At 37.5% G+C, this 15,226-nt stretch overlaps 1 long non-coding RNA gene across 2 annotated transcripts in view; it reads left to right on the forward strand.

The window, feature by feature from the left end:
• LOC144083860 (uncharacterized) overlaps positions 1 to 15,226 on the forward strand; it is a 32,079-nt gene that overhangs the window by 4,206 nt on the left and 12,647 nt on the right. Inside the window, exons 1-3 of one of the 2 annotated variants that reach the window (XR_013303647.1) lie at positions 1,087 to 1,107; positions 1,199 to 1,313; positions 8,501 to 8,573. This is a non-coding gene — a long non-coding RNA (uncharacterized LOC144083860). Of the gene's footprint in view, positions 1 to 1,086; positions 1,108 to 1,198; positions 1,314 to 8,500; positions 8,574 to 15,226 lie in introns of those variants that run through there. The other variant, XR_013303648.1, reaches the window with a different exon arrangement.

Consider the following 15,226-nt stretch of genomic DNA (forward strand, 5'->3'; position numbering starts at 1 on the left):
AGTGAATATTAGAGAAGCAACAGAAAAGCTTTGAAATTCGATTTTTTTAAAAACCCGTGGAAATATGAGATGTTTTTTAAAATAATTTTCTAATATAAAACAAGGTTTATTTATGTTTTTGCTGAAGAAACACCAACGTTAACCAAAACATTTACGCTCACGCTCATACCTATACCTAATGCATACCAAATTTAGAGTGTCCAACCAGCCTGCCATGCATATGGGATGTGGGAGGAAATGGGAGGACCCAGAAAAAAACCACACAAGCACGAGAAAAACAGGCAAACTACACACAGCAGTGTCGGGAATTCTCCCACAGTTCATTTGTTTTGTCGTGAATCATGGTTGTCAGTAAAAATAGAAACGATCACCAATCAAAAAGTATTTATTGAACCTTTGCTGGCCAACCTTGCCTCGTCTGCAATAAAATCGATCTTCAAAGTTATCTCAACATTGCTGGCTACCTGACACAGCAAGATCTTGTTTTCTTCTAAACGTGCTACCGGACGTGTGTGATGTCATGCGCGATGAAATAGTGATAGAAGATCACACATCCACCCTATTTCATCTACAATGGCTTCAAACATGAAGAACGTCAAAGAAATATACCATAAGATTGATGGTAATTCTATTATTGGATTTGTTTCATGTCAAGTAGTACAACTGCTTCCCCATATAAAAAACATTTGAGTTGAGCACTCTTTGTGTACCTTTTATTAATTGATTTAAATTTATATAGATATTTGTTAAAAGTATTTGGAGTAATTATATGAAATCAGTTCTGAAGTTGCAATGTACCAGCTATCATGCAGAGAAAAACAAAAATAGTGGATAATAGATTGGATGTTTTCTTTGTTTTCAGTTGATTTTTCTCTCTCATTCATCTCATGACTGATTATGTTTTAATTTCCATCTGTTTTCAACACCCTCTTCCCTGGTGTTAATCAATCAGATTCCCTCATTCCCTTGTCCAGGTGTACCTTGTTATCTTGACAGTTTGCTTGTATTGAGTTCCCTAGTTTCTTTCAGTTCTAGACAGTTAGTATTTAGTTGTTGTCACTTAAGTGCTGTAACATTCGGGCCAGTCCTTGCATATTTGCTGTCAGGGTGATTTCCAAAGTCTTGTTTTTCTGTTGCACATTGTTTGTTCCTTCTGCCTTGTTGCCTTTTCAACTTTTTTTTCTTTTAAACACAAAAGGAAAACGATTCCCTAAACTGGTCGCCAGTCAGTTGAAGGGCACAAACGAAGAGAGACAACCAACCACACTGCCACTGAGTGGAAATTGATCCCACGCTGCATGCACCAAAGTCAGGTAAATGAACCACTACACCATCAATGACTGAAACCATAAGCATTAATAGTGTATTTATATAAATAAAAAAGAAAAATAAGGAACGACATCCTTATAGAAACCGTAAAAACCTTTAAAAAAAGGATATGGCTGCATGCACAGATTATCGAATTAGACTACTAAAGTGGCAATTGTACATACTCAAATATCAAGAAAACAAAACAAACTATGGCAGGTACATATAAATTTAGCACTTGTGATATGACTTAATCTACTTGTTACAGATGTTTTGTATGGCACAATTAAATTAAAGTAGTATTTTCATGGTTCCCCATTTGTTTAGTTTGTCCCCTTATATAAAACTTGATGATCTGAGCACAAATGAATATCATTTTAAAACTTTACTACCCTCTTTGATACACCATAAATACGATGCGGCCTGAAGAGCCTGCCAACTACCCTCAATTAATGCTTATGTATCTATGCTTTCCCCCAGATACTTTATCTTTCCTCCCACATCCATAAAGGCTTTGTAGGTTAATGGTTGGCGCCTATGTGAGTTTAAATAGATGTTTATATGTATGTGATGCACTGGCGACCATTTAAGCGTGTGCTCCACCTCTGGCCCAAAGTTCGCTGTAATGCTCTAAATCCCCTCGACCCTGAGGATGTGTTGTGGAGAATAGATTATCTCCAGCAGGCAGAGCATGGATGAGTCTGTGCTTAGCCTTTTACCACAGCAGCTGGCCTCTTGAATATGCTCACAGGGTTGTTGCTTTTACGCATGCTATTGTCTTTAGCTGATAAGAGGAAGTGCTACAGATGAGCTAATCTAAGTCTTTAAAACAATCACATTGTACTAGACTTGTGGCATTTGTTATTAAGCCTTTGGCTGTTTGGTGATTAATATGCAAGATGGTGGCATTAAGGGGGTAATCGTGCTGTTGCACTTGTTATTAATATGCACCATAAGGTTGCAGTTGCACTGTGCTCGAGCTGCGAGCTGTGATGCCCTGGGAAATCCCTGCTGCTGACCTTTTGCTGACAGAATGAAACCTGACACGGACACATGCATGGTAATGAGCGTTGTGAAGAGAGCAAGAGGAAGAGTGAGAATAGCAATCTCGAGTCAAAACTAAGGGCGTTGGAGTAGTACAGGGTAGAAATATGGAAACCAAAAGAGCAGAGTTGTAAGTGCCTGTAAAAGAAAACAGGGAATGGTTATGATTTGAGAGCTCAAAAAGCAACTGCATTCTATAACTTTTGGAGAAGAGAAAAGCTGTTCTATGGTGAATTGATGTCATTCCTGAATAGGACGTGACAGAAATGGAGACCAACAGAGGGAAAGCATAAATTGTGATGCAATGAGGCCACAGATGGAGAGAACTGCATGTAAGGCTCTTATAGTGGCAAGGGCACGTGTTTGCTCCAATAAAAAAAACAAAACAATGGTATTAAAAAAACAATATGACTCAGATAGGAGAAATAACCAGTCAACATATAGAAGACAGAAAGAGTGGACAGAAAGTGAAAGGAGGCAATAACAAAAGATTAATATTGGAGTTTATTGTTGCAGTTCACTCACAGCCCTATTGGTGAGGGTGCAATTTAATGCTCTGGCAATTTACAATAAGCTTCTATAGGATAAGCATATATTTATGAGTTGTGAGTGGACCTTGGGCAGACAATTTAACCCCCACCATATTCAATATAAAAATAAACAAATAAATTAGCCTTTTAAAACTGAAGTAGCAGATTGTTTCCCCTTTGTGGATATTTTCTATCTGTTTCAACGCACATTTAACAGTCGGAAGCATGTGTATGATCAGAAAGGTTGTGGAATGAAAAGTTCAGAAAAAAAGCACGTAGAGGGCAATTAGAAAAGGGAACGAGGCCAGAATGGCGGCCTTGCTGAACCAGTGACAGATAGGAGTAGAAAGAACTGTTTGTTTAAAAGAGGAGTGAATGAAGTATGGAAGAAAGGAAGAGAGAAGTGAACCACTAAGGATCAAGGCCAAAATGAGAGAGCATGATGAAGGACACCAGGAGAGGGGAGGGCCGTCTTAGAGCAAAGGGGGTAAGGGGAGGTTAGGATTGGAAAAATAGGGAATGAGATGGGGCAGTCATGGAGAGGGGAAGAAAAGAAAAGTAGGAAATTCGAGGATAGAAGATAGGATTAGAGGAGGGTTGGAAAGAGAAGAGAGAAGGAGAGCCATATGGGACAGGAGATGAGACAAAAATGAGTTCCATTTTTATCCAAAATAGAGTAATCCCACACAAAACTGTTCAGATAAAGGGAGTTGAAATGACAAGTTTAGGAAAGTAGCTTTGACTTGCTTATGGAACACTGAGTGAAGGTCTGCGTATTTCAACCAAATCTATTGAAGCATGAATATCAGCATATAAATATTAGCATTTACAGGTAGAATTTGATTGGAATCTTAAATCTTTATAAGGTATGAAAAAACATTGGGAAGACCTATTTAACAAAAAAATTAAAAAAAACAGTTCTGAGATTGAGACTTCAATCCCCAATTTAGGGTAATCAAGATCTGTTAGCTTTTTTGTTTAAGATGTGTTTATGAAAACCAGCCCTGAGATTATGATACAGTTTACAAATGTGAAAACACAACTACATCTAAATGCAACCTAGCTCTCATTGTAGAACATAAAAAAAACTGTGCATGAGTAAGAGCCTCATCCATCAGGTTTTAAAAGATACCACAGCATCTTTTAGAAAGAAAACTGTGAGTGGGATTGCTTTTCAGTACATCGTGACCACTTTGGCTGACATTACTATAGGATGTGAACGATGAAAGAAGGGACATATTGAGGAGGAGGAGAACGAGAAAGTAAGCAAAACATGAGGTCAGTTGCTGTTGGCATGTAAAACTATCTAACCTAGAATTGAGTAGCATTTGAAGGAAAAAAATGGAACATGAAGAGTAAAAGTAGATTGGAAATGAAAAATAAAAAAACAGGCTGGCCTGGACCTCGGCTCGCCAGTGCACTATAATGCTTTCGGAAAGATTTGTTCCCCATTTTCATCAAATACAGTGACAGGTTACAGAGCTCCTAAAAGCCAGACCTGGCAGTAGTGTTTTTGCTTTTCAAAAATGGGGGGTGGATGGTGTATTCCAAATATGAATAAAGGTACTTCGCATTGAATACATATGCCCTCCCACCTGTTACACTGCTGGGCTCACTGCTCCTTTTAAGTTTTGTCCCATCATATCGTACCCTGTCCTCATTTCACTTCCGTATAGCACATCTCTCTCAGGAAAAAAATCTGATCTGACTTCAATTAAATGTGTTATAATACAATTGAATTTTAATTAAGTTAGATTGGAATATAATGTAAAATAAAAAAGATCAACTATAAAATGTTGACTGTTGTTAATGCCCTCACCCCAAATTTAAATCTTCTGAGGATTACCAATTGAGGTGAAAGTAAGGCAAATGCAAACCCTAAATTGCATGAAGTTGGAACAAATGAAATCAGAAATTATAAATGCAAGTTAAATTAAGCAAAAGCCTCAAACCCCGCAGAAATGAGGCTTGCTACTCTGAATGTGTAATCATCTGAGTTGGCTCAAGTTGAATTTTAAAAAAATATATTGTTATTGTTCTTTTTGTCATTTCCTCTGGGCCAAAAAGGGAATGGGGCATCTGGATTGCCATAAAAGTTCAAAGGCCCACATTGGTGTTGATGTGAGTAAGTGCTTGGAGCATTGGTAACTTGTGTATCTGGGAAGGCAACAATAGTGCTGAAAGCTAGATTTTTCATGTGTCATAAACAGCATGGCTCGATATAGTGAAAGAGAGCCATTACTAGAATGGCCTGTTCGCAATCCAGACCTATCTCCCACGGAAAATTGCAATGGTATGGTATGAAGTGTTTTACCTGGTGATTTTCCTTAAAATGCGTGACTAATGTTGAAGTACTATAGCAGATCAATGCTGATCTTGAATGGTCTGGACTAAAAATCCCAAGTAAGGCCAGACCCAAGATTGCGACAAGACCGAGACTATTTGGAATTGAGATGAGACCAATGCCTTAAAATTGTGGTCTTGAGAGTCTTTGAAAGTGAACATTTTTTAAGAAACAGTGTTTTAGAAACAGGTGGCTTGGGGGACGAGTGAATGTGTCGGCCTTATAGTTCTGTTTGTATGATCTGGAGTGGGTTTTCTCCAGGTACTCCGGTTTCCTCCCACATTCTGAAAACGTGTATGTTAGACTGGTTGAACACTCGAAAATTGCCCCTACGTATAAGTGTGAGCATGAATGGTTGTCTGTCTCATTGTGGTCTGCGATTGGCTGGCCGCTGATTCAGGTCGTCCATAGTTAGGCCCTGTTTCTCAGTAGGGAGAGTATTCTTTTCTGGACACACATTAGAAGTCTTTGCAGTCGGTCACTGTAAAGTGTTTATGAGCAAAAATACTAATATCATGTGCTGGATGTGAATACCCATATTTTTTTAATTAAACATGAACTCAACAATACTTAATTGCTCAGTCGTTAACTGCGGTGACAACCCTGATTAGTCAAATAAATCCTACATCAACATGATACCATGTAATCAGCTTGTGGTCACCTAACACAGTCATTAGAGGTTCCCATTAATAATCTGTCAGTGTGGTAATTAGATGCATCCTCAGGACTTAGATTGTGAATGGTTGTCCATGTCCTTGTGCCCTGCGATTGGCTGGCCACAAATTCAGAGTGTCCCACGCCTGGTGCCTGTAAACAGCTGGGAGAGGCCCCAGACCCTTGTGAGATTAAGCGGTTTGGAAAATGAATGAATGAATACATGGTAAATATGTACACATCATTGTCATGCCATGAATAGTTTCTAAATATCTGAGTGAGCATTCAGCTGAGAAAAATTTAGATGACTTATGTTCCATAATTTTTTAAGTCAGGCACCAGTTAAGTATTCAAAATTGTTTGTGCTTTTACATAACTAAACTTTTTCCACCCATACTTTTAAAAATGCTTTAAAAAAAACTGTCGTTTATATGTCAACTTTCATTCAAAGTTAGTATGAGGCTGGCAACACATGTTCATGGTTCACGTATTCATGTGCGTGGGTGAATTGTCACTACCCAGCTCACAGATTGCATTAAAAAAATTATGAAGATGTATTCAGCTAACTTGACAGACTTAGTGCTGAAGTTCAGAATATTCTAACCACTATTATTATATCACGGAGCCAACAGTGCTTGCCACCCAACAGCCCACATAAACGAGAATAAACAGCAGTGAATACTGGCTTTTATAGCACTCTTGCGCCCCTTAACAGAAATTGGTAACTGCTAATGGACTTCAACTCATTAGTATTATTACATTTCAGGAACTAGCCATGGTGGACTTTTGGGTATGGCATCCAAATGGTATTGTTTGGTTTGGTGTGACACAAACAAAGAATGCATAACGACAGCGGACGACTGATGTGAACAGCATATCATTTGAATAAGATAATATGCATACTGATACATTGAGAGTCACACATTTCAGCACCAATGCATAACGGCATTGGGGGAAACTTAAAATTGTACATACTGAATAGATACACTTTAGTAGTGAGCATTACTAGTCATTTGAAACAGCTAAATCAATCCCAACTCAGAAAAAAGACCACAAAATATTACAATATGTTTATTCACTTGAATTACACGTGACGTATGCATTCTTCTGATACAAGGAAATCCTCAGAGGATGAAAGATTTCAGAACAAATCAACTGCACTGGATTAAAGCCTTAATATAAGGCATTATTTGTGAGGAAAAACTGAAAATGACTGAACTGCTTACGCTGCTTCTTTTTGAAGTATGAACATAAAAGGGTGTTTGTTGCAGATAGAACATTCTCCCCCAAATTCTCCCTTTATTTTTATATATATATAAAATCTTACATTACATCACATCACATCACATCACACCCTACGGCTGAGGATGTGTGATAGTACATGAATTTATGTATGTTCACTTTCCTTGGGAGCTGTTGTATCACTTTCATTGCACTTCTACTCATTGACAATAAATGCACTCTGATTCAGATTCTTATCCTGTCTTTCGCCCAAAGTAAGGTAAAATAGGACTCGGTATACACGCCATCCTCCTGGATGGATAAATCAATGGATGGCACAAAAGCTGCAGGGGCCACCATTGCTATAGGTATTACACCATGGCAGTTGACAGAGAAACACAATTTTTGATCTCAAAATTGAATAAATACACAATTGTATAACACTGGTAGTGCTATAAAATTATCATTATAGTCATAAAAAACACCCATCATGAATATATATTTTTTACATTCCTGCAAGTGAAAACAAGGCAGCGTTCAGGGGGTATGGAAGTGAAAAAATGGCAACAATAAGTGTTTTTCCTATTATGATTAATGTTTTTTGCTGCAAGTGTCTGTTTTAATTTAGCACAAACCATCCCTATCCTTCCATAAAACGCTGGTGTTTATGAGTAAGACTATAACTCTTATTTGTATTCTAGATGGGGAATATGGAATTCAAGGAGCATGCATCTTCAAATACAAACCTTGTTATTAATTTCCTCATATAATTAAAATGTTACTCAGACCAGTAATCAACAGCCTTCTTTTTACCAGCAGAAATTCATATAAAAATAAAAATAGACATCATTTACATTTTAACACATTGCATTTTTTTTCATTTATTTGAAATATTTTACTAACTTTCAACATGGTGGCTGTGTTTTCATGACTGATGCAAATCTGGCTCAATATAAGACTGACTCTCCGCTGGCGTAATTGTCAATGCAGCAGGTGCATCTCAAAGGACAAACCATTGGTTTGCTGCCTGGAAAGGCCAGCTGAGTCCAGACTGATTTGCCAAAATGGCAAACACCTGCAAAAAGCTTTGTGCTTGCACATGAATTAAGATCTGCTATGGCGCAGAAAATGTGTTTACAAAAGTTGAGGCTCATGTGTTTTTGTGTGAAAAGAACAAAGTGAAAAGCATGTCTGTGATGCCAGCATTATTGACCACAAGAACAGGTACTACTCATTTAATACGAATACTAGAAAAACTATTCTGGATATTGGGGGAAAACCTTTACGGAACGCACTTAAGCACAGCAATCAGGAAGTCATTTAGGGAATTTTAAATTATATTTTGTTTTATTTCCACTTTCATTGTGCTTAATGTACTTAATATCAATGTGTTTTGCAGAAATACAAGGGTGCTCTGATTTGGACTGGCAGGAGAAAAGGTTCCTCTCTGGCTCTGCTGATCTTCATCATTTGTGAGTTCATGAACAAATTAGCTTATGATTTTCCAGTCATGCTATAATCAACACATTTGAATTACTTTAATAACCTCTTAGGTCCCTGAGCTAAATTTCCCTGCTTGAGTGCATTAAATTGCTGTTTACCTGCTTGAGTGGTGACAAAGCATTAGAATTGTCTATTATGGTTACAGACTATTGCACTAGATCTCTAAAAATTGCAACTCATTTTAGTATAACTCCTCTCCAGAGGTTTGAAAGATAGACAAAGTGTTTCAGGATAAAATGGGAGGATAAAATCCATCCGAATAAACTAAGTAAAATATGTATGGAGTCCTGGGTTTCCAGCGACCAATTCTCCACTTTGAAAAGTACAAATATTAATCCTGATTCATGCTACTTTCCAGCAGAGCATGACCACACACTAGACATAGTAATTTTCTCAGGTTGTAAAGATGTGCTATGTGGCAAAGTATTTCTGTTAGCTGAAAGCATGCTACAGGAGTTTTGTGAATTTCACAGATTGCAATGATGCAAGCCAGGCAGTTTGTAAAAACAGGGGACAGTACTTATAGACACACACAAATGTCAAAATGGGAATATTTAATATACCATGATGATTTTGTTCTTAATGTAGGGTATACTGTTGGTCTCAAGCAATGTTAGTCCAATTGTTGAAGCCATTACACTACAAATTCTAAGATTAAATGTATTAGTGCGCCAACAGATTTGAAAAAGGGGCAAGTATTCCGTTTATTCAGTTTGGTAACAGAGCACTGATACATGACAAACCGTCGAACATTGAAAGTATTTTAGTTCCAATAAAGGCTTTGTCTGATTCTGAATTGCAGAAGGTCAGTTTAAGATGTAAAAAGAAGTAAGAAAATATGCTATACTTGCTTCAACAGTGCCCAGTTAATTAAGCACTACGGGATTTTAAGAGTACTCTGTCGATTCCAAAGTTGATTTTAATTAGTTCTTAGTGTTTTTTTAAGTTATGTGCTTTTGTGGATTCAGGGTGTAACAGTGGGGACTTTAGTAACTATTTCAAGGTCCTGATAGACAGCTGCTGCATATGAATGAAGAGAAAGGAATTTGGTGTTTTTTATCCATCTTTTTGTGTACCTTCTTTCTACCTCGATGTTCCATAGCAGAACCTATTTGTGTATTTTTCTTACTTAAGAAAAATGGAGTGCCGCCTCATGGTGTAGGGGTTCACTCGCCTGACTTCGGTGCGGGCAGGCACAGGCTCAATTCCCGCTGGTGGCTGTTTTATTGGGAGTGGCCGTTTGTCTCTCTGTGTGCCCTACGACTGACTGGCGACCAGTCTAGGGTGTAGTCTGCCTTTTGCCCGAAGACAGTTGGGTTAGGCTTCAGCAAGCCTTTTGAGGATGGGCGGTATAGAAAATGAATGAAAAAATTTAATAAAATGGAGTGTTGTTGCTTTTGGGAATTTATGGTACATTGTCTAAGCCAATTTATTGATTGCTTTGACCATTCTGAAACGAAACTGTGAAATAAAAAGACTTCCTGGTGCAAATAGATTGCATTGTTACAAATCAGCAGGTACCTAGGGGAAAAAACTTGATTTGAACAATCCCTCTACTCTAATTAAGGATAATACCAAGGTAATGACACTTTAAGTTCCCCAGTCTCACTTGAGTTTACCGGAGTGACTGCTATGTGGTAATATTTAATTAAGGTGACCCCACTGAAGAATGCATAATTACAAATCCTTTGGAGGAGAAAGCATCCTTGAAATTAAGGGGAAAACCTTATACTTCACAGCAGTGATTCCCATCCAATCTCCTGTGGCACCTGTGAAAGACCATCAGTTGTACTTGCCACCAGGACTAATCCACTCCGACTTAAATGAATAGAAATCTTTTAATGCAGATTTGAAGATTTCAAGAAAATGTTTTCCATTTTTAAAACTTTTCTTATTTTGGCAAAGAACAAAATTGTGTACTTTGTGTTTGCGTCAGTATACATTTTTATGAGGACCTGAGTGCTTTCCTCTGCATCTGTGCTCCTCCACTGTATTGCAGTGTGTATATACTGTAGATAGCTAGCTATGCCTCGACTTCAAAAACGCAACTTGTTGTGGCAGCTTTGGGCAGCCTTGTTGCTGCAGCGTGGAAAAGCTCCGTGACAATAAAATGGAATCGATGCCAGCCTTACAGCTCAGGCTGGCAGCGAGAAAGAGAAAATCAATTTTGGTTCTTTTACCTGAGGAGAAGACAGCTTGATTGTTCACAATTTTAAATCCTCTTTTTTTTCTTTATATATAATGTACACCCTAATATTTTTTTACTTTCAAATTAGCCAGTGCTGTTAACAACTATCTTCTCTGTAGGCTGTGCCCCCCAACCCCCCCAAAATTCCATCTTTCTCCTTTATCGCCTATCCTCACCAGTGTTATGGGTGTGTAGCAGCCCATTCCAGTTGTCTTCAGGATATGTTTAACTTGGGATGGCTGCCAGCCAATCACAGTGAAAGACATATATTGATCATTTATGACATCTATATTTGTTAAGTGCAGCTAAAAAGTGGCACGAAAAGGGTAATAATATATGAGTCCATTAGTCCCTGGGTGAAGTAAAAATGAGCAAGCCTTTAACTGTCCACCTTAAATTAAGATTTCAACATGTCAAATTCCATGATGAAAATGTTGGAGTCTTTCATTTCACTCTTTCCTCTTGTCACCTACCTTCTTTTGAATAATGCAGTCACTGAGGCTGCACAAGTACGTACTGTTCATTCGCCTAATTTCAGGGAGTGTTCACATTCAGTTATGGTCTGAATATGAGAGTGAATAATTATCTGTCACTATACAGTATGTGTCTGCGAATGCCTGACAACTTTTCCCGTGTGTAATCCAGTTTTTGACTAAATTTAAAGTATGTTTGAATTAATTCCAGCTCACTCACTGAGCAGGGTAAGCAACAAATAAAATACTAGATGAAGAGGTCAAATGGATTGTAAAATTCCTCAAATTCTGTAGCTACTGTCCATTCCATAACTTTTGTTTTCTTTTTCAAATTCATATGTTATTCACATTGTATTTCTCGCCATGTCTTCCCAAATCTGCATTCATTGCTAAAATGATTCTGTTACTGATGCAACCGAGTTTTCGTCTCTGCCCAATACTTTATGATTAGAAAACCACAAGACTTTTTTATTGACACGCGCCAGTGTTCTTAAATTCTTCACTTTTCTTTCTTTCAAGCTCGTATCAATGTGTGATTTTTAAAATGTTAATGTCAGTCCAACAAATCTAAAACATTCAGGGAACCTCTTTTTTTTTGTTTATCCGTAGCAGTGCAGTATGTTTGCTCTCTTTTTTTGAGGAACAATCACAATGGATTTCAATGAGACTTCTGAATTATTTATTTTATGAAGCAGTTTTCATCATTTAAAAAATGTATGCCTGCTAGCTAGAGGAATTAAATGATTCATTTGTTTCTTAAATAATTCCTACTTATGTGTGTTCCAAATTGTTCCAATTTTCAAAAACTAGCCTGCAGGTATCAGACCAACGGATATAATGGTGTATATAGATAATGTGTACCATAACAAATTTATGTATGCCCTTTGAGCTGCGTTGTGGTCGTCTATGACTAATCATTTCTAGATTGCTGGGAGGGAAGACTTATGGTTTCACTCGCTTTGTTCTTCTTCTTGGTAAGAACCCAAACTAAATTGGTTCTCCTCTGTTCTTTGTAAATGCCTCAGAATGAAATTTGCTAAGTATATAATAGGGATGTATACACATCCATCCTCAGAGCCCATTTTTTGAAGCTGTTTCAATCTATGGGTTGTTTCGTTAAATGGAGACTTATTCTTGCCCATAGTTCTTATCTTGTTTCTGGGTTGATGGAGTCAGGCTTTTGTAGTTCATTTGAGCTTGTAAGATTTGTTGGAATCTTTTACGCACATAAATGTACCCTGGTACAATTTCCTACAGTACATTGCTGATTTAATCAACAGATATGGCCATATAACAGAGCTGTTGAATTTGCATTGAAAAGGCTAGTAAGCCTTTATGTATTTGAAAACTAACAGTTGCCATGGAGTTGGTTCAAATGAATTCTCCAACTTAATTATAATATTCTTCTTCTATTCTATTTAAACAGACTGTAATATACTGTGTTTTCCTCCTTTTCGCGATAAAGTTAATTTTCCTTAGAGTCTTAAACAAATTTAAATCTTAAGCTTGTGGGTTGACAGGTAAGACACCTTGTTGTGCTCCATTTGTGATTAGGAAACGATGCTTGCTATTCTCCTCTGTGCACAATCAAGCAAGGGATATGACTCCACAGGAGGAAAAGACAAAGGAGCAAAAGATGACATACTGTAGATGAACAGATTTTGTGCGGGTGTTGTTGCAGATGAGCACACTCAGAGCTAGACTAAATAAAGGGACTATAGAACACATTTTGTAAATAAAACCAAGAGAAATCATGAGAAAAATAACTTGGAAAAACAATAACCGCTTTTTGCTGCTTCACTGCTTCAGCCTATCAATGTGGCACTTATGTCCAATCAAGAATTCAAGAAGTGTTCTTTTTCTTACCCAACACAAAAACTTCTTGTAGTATGCTGGGTGTGCTTCTCTCTATTCACTTTTTATTTTAATAATTTCCTGTGAAATAAAAGAGTAATGCCCATGGGAACAACTTGGCTTGCAGTTAACCAGTTGAATGGTGGACAGAATGTTAAATGTAGTGGTGCTTTGTCTAAGTATTTTTGGACTGATGCAAGCAGAGAGTCTCTGTGGAACTAACTGACCTAAATGTAGCCTTATGCAATGTAGGCAATGCTTTGCAGATTATGAAATTGAAGTTTAGCTATTTTTATCATATTGTTAGAGAGGGCAAAAAAATAAAATGGGAGGAGAATGGCACACAATACACTTTTGGTAATTGCACGTTGTGAAAATTTAGGTCTTAGAACAATAAAGTGTAAAGTCAGCACATGAGAATGATCATGAATCCAAAACCGTTTATCTGCATATTTAGAACATTAGGCAAAGAGAAGTGCAGAATTAGTTTCAGTGAAAGTGGAGGTGCATATGCAATGTAGCAAAATTGTCAGCAGCAGTGTAAGCTGCCAATAAATATGCAATACATCTCAATGGAATAGTCACTGCATGGGTAGTGCAAACGAAATACAACACCAGTGATATTTATTGTCTTCAGTAGAGTGACCTTTATAGTACCTACATACATGAGAAATACCAAACAAACCTGTGTCCTGTATATGCAAACGTAATTGTGTACAGAAGCAGAAATATATCTTAATCATCAAAGTTGCAAAAAAATTGCAATTTTAGCCAAACTTCAAAAAGCCCTGAAATTCTTGGATTTTTGTAAATTGACTTTGGAAAATAAACATGTACCATGTACAGTAAACTTGCTGGAAATACATAGTGCATAATTTATGAACCTTAAAGTGCCGGGCAGCAAAGTACATATGAGAGACCAAGGGCAATGAATCAGGTGCAAGTCTCGAAACACACAAATTGGGCTGAAACTCAACATGCAAATGCCTGCTTGTCTGCTTTTTTTGCCTGCCCCAAACACCCGGTGTCATAATCCGGCATTTCAACTGTGCACAACTGACGGTACGCATGTGTCAATGTGTGGTCACAGCCAGTAGCAATTACTGCTGAATCATGTATGACAGAGACAGACAGTAAGGTGCAAGATCATCTCTAAAATAAGTCCCAGAACACTGGTACAAATCAACCCCTTGAAATACTTGTACAAATTGGCAGTGCCCTGTATGACAATACTAGTGTCGCCTATGTGAATGGTTGAATGTGAAAGAAGGTGCCAGTTTTAGATTGGCCAAGTCAAACTCCTGACTTAAAGTACATTGAGCATGATTTTTTACTGAAAAAAAGTAGTCAAAAGGGAGAAGCCCAAAGAAGTCCTAAAAGAAACAGTGGTTGAAGGATAGGGTTTACAGCAAAATAAGTGTTGAATCTCGTCAATCTTTGGAGAAAAAAAAGCATACTGCTGAACTTAAACTTTGTTTTATTAAGAAAAGTTCTCCCAGTTGCATTCATATTTTGATTTTCAACACCAATGATTTAAGCCTCCAACAAAAAAAGCCATTGGCTTTTTTTCCCATGTTGGCAGAGGAGTGAAGGTCATTATTAATGAAATCACTAAAATAGAAGCGGAAATTTTCAAAGACATAAATGTGTGCACAGGCTATAATGCAGTAGAGTGGAAGAACAGATTGTTCAAAAAAGCATACTATTTGAGTGAAACAAAACGTGTGTAGTGATGTCATGTGCTAATAATCATCTCATACTTATTTCCTCTTTCGAGTGGCATCATGCAGTCACAACTGCCATGACACCCTGTAGAATAATCAAACCCATGCAGAGACACCTGTCTGCCCAACAGGAAACCTGAAGAGTACATCAGCCTCAAAGAACATGTCTCATCAGTGTTACCTAGCAACTGTGTTATACTTAGTATGACAATATATTTGAAGAATAGTTCACTTCTATGCAAGGACACTGCAGCAAATGTTTTATGAAAGGCAATTCATCTGTAGCAGGAAAAAATCTGTTCATCACTGAAAATACTCTTTGGCTATAATTCCATTATTTTTTGAATGGAGCAAATGTTTCATGAAAGCCATTAATCTGTATT

Source organism: Stigmatopora argus, chromosome 10, assembly GCF_051989625.1.
Source record: "Stigmatopora argus isolate UIUO_Sarg chromosome 10, RoL_Sarg_1.0, whole genome shotgun sequence".
In the NCBI taxonomy this organism is placed as follows: Eukaryota; Metazoa; Chordata; class Actinopteri; order Syngnathiformes; family Syngnathidae; genus Stigmatopora; species Stigmatopora argus.